Genomic DNA, 4,247 nt, shown 5'->3' with positions numbered 1-4,247 from the left:
ATAAAAAACTTAGAAAACTTCGTCTTCGATCTTTTCCTTCCACAGAGAATAGCTAACCGATGTACACCTAAACACCGAGTACCTGAAGCACTTAGCACACGATTAGACTAACAAAGGGTTGCCATCATCATCCAAAACACAGAGTAGGGAAATGCCCTTACAACAACTACGGCAGATAGTCAGCATGTCGGCGGTTGCGGGTCATGTACACACGGCAGCTGCGTGAGGTTGTCAGTCGCCTATCCCACCCCCACCATCACCCATGCCATCATTAGTAGCCTCATCCGCCCACCCTGTTGCTCCCGTGAGGCACCACCTCCTCCGTCGGCATTGTTGCGTGCTCTACGCACGCGCGCGCGCGCGCGAGAGAGAGAGAGAGAGAGAGAGAGAGAGAGAGAGAGAGAGAGAGAGAGAGAGAGAGAGAGAGATAATAGAGGAAAGCCATCCCGTCGGCCCTCAAGCATGCGCGAGGTGACCTCAATCGCTACAGGTTGGACCGTGTGGATGGCTTTGACATGAAGTGGGGTGTCCGGGCACGTCCGGCTGCCCTTGTATTGCCCCCCCAGGTTTGGTCTCGGTTTGAGCTATGTCGGTCAGTTCATACGTTTAGGGAGGAAGTGTAAGGTTCAGTTGGGTCACCTTTTTTATTGACCGGACACTGACCAGGGCAAACGTTTCGGACATTTAGGAAGGAAATAAGAGCAACTCTAGCAGACCCCGCATCCTGCCGGCCCTCAAAACGTGTTTGCAGTTCGCGGAAAACGTCTTTGCGGGCCGGCGCGGACGCCCGCAGAGGCAGACCCCCAAACGGACCCGTAAAAAAGGAAGGATATTAGTGGAATATACCTTTTTATGGGTCGGCTTTGCGGGGTCTGCTCTTGCGCCCGCTGCATTCTGCACCCCACCGGCCCGCAAATATATGAATACCACACCAATTATCAATACCAATGCAATACAACAATCATCCACATTACAAATAATTATTCAAATCACCGAATAAAAATATAAATAATTCAATACAAAACTTGTCTCGAATACAAGTACAAATACAAATGAATGGAAAAATGAGTTTGCTACTGTCCAGCCCTTTGCCAATGGTGCTCAATGAGATCCCCCTGAAGCTGAAAGTGGGTGTTTGCATTTTCAATCTCCTTGTATGTCTGAAGAAAAGCTCTAATGTGGTTAGGGTCTCTAGCAGGTTTGACACGGCTGCCTACATTGTCGTAGAAGAATTCCAAGTTCATGCCTCTCTCATCTTCGAGAATCATGTTGTGAAGAATAACACAACATGTCATGATGTTCTTCAAGGCCCACTTGTCCCAAAAATGAGCAGGACCACGAACAATGGCAAACCTAGATTGCAAAATCCCGAATGCTCTTTCAGTGTCTTTTCGTACTGCCTCTTGCACTCTTGCAAACTCACATTGTTTTTTTTAATTTTTTGTTCTTTGATGCTCTTGACAAATGTGCACCAAGGAGGATATATAGCATCAGCAAGATAGTACCCTTTTGTGTATTCATGGCCATTGATTGTGTAGTTGCAAGCAGGAGCAGCACCACTAGCAAGTCTAGCAAACAAATGAGACCGTTGCAACACATTGATATCATTGAGAGTGCCCGGCATACCAAAGAAGCAATGCCAAATTCATAAATCCTCGGATGCTACGGCCTCTAGAACAATTGTGGCATCATGAGACTTGCCATAATACATTCCTTGCCATGCCTTCGGGCAATTTTTCCATGTCCAATGCATACAATCAATGCTACCTAGCATGCCAGGCCACCCTCTCCTCTCATTATATGCCATCAATTTCTTTGTGTCATCCTCGTTTGGTACCCGAAGATATTCGGGACCAAAGACATGGATGATCACTTTGGCAAATCTACGCACCGACTCAATTGTTGTATCTTCACCAATGTGAAGATACTCATCGGCATAATCAGCCGGAACCCCATACGCAATCACCCCGCGTAGCTGCCGAGATTTTTTGATATGCACTAAGTCCCTTCAAGCCCGCAACTTTTCTTTGTTGCGTAAAATACCGACAATTGGCCTCGCAAGCTTGAACAAGTCTAACAAAGAGGGATCGGCACATTCGGTACCTTCTCCGGAAGAGGTGAGGTGGATATGTTGGATTCTCCGTGAAGTAGTCTTGCATCAACATCTCGTTCCCGAGTTAGCGATTCCGAGGGATGCAAAGACGCCCGACAGTCGATCATGGCTGCCTCTTTCAGTTCTCGTCTTCGTGCTCCTTGACGGCAAGAGCCATCACTTATGTTTGTTGTTGGAAGTTTGAGAGCATCATCTCAACATCCGAGTCGCCCGAATCGGACGACTCGGAGAGGAGAAACTTCTCATATGGGGTCAATTCCATCTACATGAACGAGGAGCATACGCCGCATCAGCCAACCGGGCTCAAATTCCATCGACATGAAGCAAAATAACACTAACCGGCGGCGGTGAGGGGCATCTCGAGGGCGGTCGATCCCCGACGACGACAACGACGAGGGGAGGCTCTTCTCGCCGGATCCGCCTAGGCGGTGTGGCATAGCGGTGGTGAAGGGTGCAAAAGGCCCTGCCGACGCGATTCCGCCGGCTGATTTGGCCGGAATCGGTGGCGGCGGATGGGCAGAAGCTGTGGCGGGTGGCGGCGGAAGAAGGTGGGGAAAGGGACGCGGGCTGAAATGTCCCCCCCACCAAATGCTTCACTGCGATACGGGGCACCGCATGGGCGAGGCGGAAACCCGCGAATACGTGGGTTGGGGCCGAGTTTTTGTCGCGCCCCTCAAAAAATTTGCGGGCCGACCGCATTTGCAGGGTCTGTTCCGGCGAGATTTTCCGTGCCGACCCACATTTTGGCGGTTATTTTGCGGGTCGGGGCCTTTTGCGGGGTCTGCTAGAGTTGCTCTAAGGGCCTGGATGTAGATGTTCTTAGGGCATGGTGTTCTTAGGATATCTCCAATGCTGACCCGCAAATTTGCTCCAGCATCTATCCGCAGACAGGGTGGGCCAGTTCATGGACACTGATGCCAGAGACTGCCATCTATCGCTATCCACATATATTTCAAAAACTAATTGAACAAACGTACAAAATTCATGCAAACCGGGTGGATTTCATCCAAGTTCCGATATAATTTACATAAACGGGCGACTTTATGACCGTTTTACTAAATACTATAAAAACTAAACCCCATATTAGACGACCACCTCGTAAGTGTGGTCGCCCTGTCCTGCCGCATGCCGCCATCGTTGTCATCGTCCCTCCAGCAGTGCAAGGATGCCGGAGGGCCGCCACAGCCTAGTTCGACGGCTCCAAGCCACTTGCGGACGAGCCACTCTGCCTCCTGTTGCACGGCGTGGAGGGCCACTTGGCAACTGTCGTGGCGCCGGCGGAGCGCTGGCGGCGGCCTTGCCCTTGCTGGCGTTGGTAGAGCAGTCGCTAAGCAACCACTCCTCATCGATCTTAGCGAGCTCGCCATCAAGGTGGTGGCGGCGCCTGGCGCCCGTCTCCGCGGTGGTGATGGAGCGGTTGGGCGCCTGCGCGACGGTGAGGTCAAGGTCTTTGTGGGCCCATTTCAGTTCCATGTCCGTCTTGGCGAATGTCGAGCCGTGACCTGCACTGCGCTGGTCGCACCTTGCCTACTGCCTTGCTGCACGCTCCTCCTGGGATACCAGGGCCCAAGAACCCAAGGCACCTCCGTAACTGCTTCCTCCGAGGTAGTGGAGGATGCGGCCATGCGCCTTCGCGATCGTGGGTGGCAACTCCTCCTTTACCGGGCGGCGATGGCGTCGTGGTGGCGACAAGGGCCTGTCAATCCACGCATAGCGGCTGTGCGGCGGGGGATACGTTGGCTCGTCCTTCACGCGGCGGAGGCGCCGGGGAGACGTCGGTTCCTTCATCACAGGACCACCTATGTGAAGGTCGCGGCTGCTTGGCGGCCACACTGGCTCGTCATTCACCTGCCGGAGTGGGGATACCGGCTCCCGCTTCACGCAGACGTGCTGCGCAGACGGTGGCTCTCCTTGACGCGCGCCGACGATAGTGGTGTCGGGCCAATCCGCCGGTCTGTCAAAGCTGCCCCCGAGAGGAGATGCGGCTGCTGCTCCTGCTGGTCCTCCCCATCGCCGGGGGAGATGACTCTCTCCTCCTTGCCGGAGGAGCTCACCACCATGGATGCAGATGGTCCTGGAGAGAGAGGGCAATGACACGACGATCTACTTGAAGAGTAACTTCCATCGGCGCCGC

This window comes from Triticum dicoccoides, chromosome 4B (assembly GCF_002162155.2).
Source record: "Triticum dicoccoides isolate Atlit2015 ecotype Zavitan chromosome 4B, WEW_v2.0, whole genome shotgun sequence".
NCBI classification, from domain to species: domain Eukaryota; kingdom Viridiplantae; phylum Streptophyta; class Magnoliopsida; order Poales; family Poaceae; genus Triticum; species Triticum dicoccoides.
Note: the sequence above shows the minus strand (reverse complement) of the source record.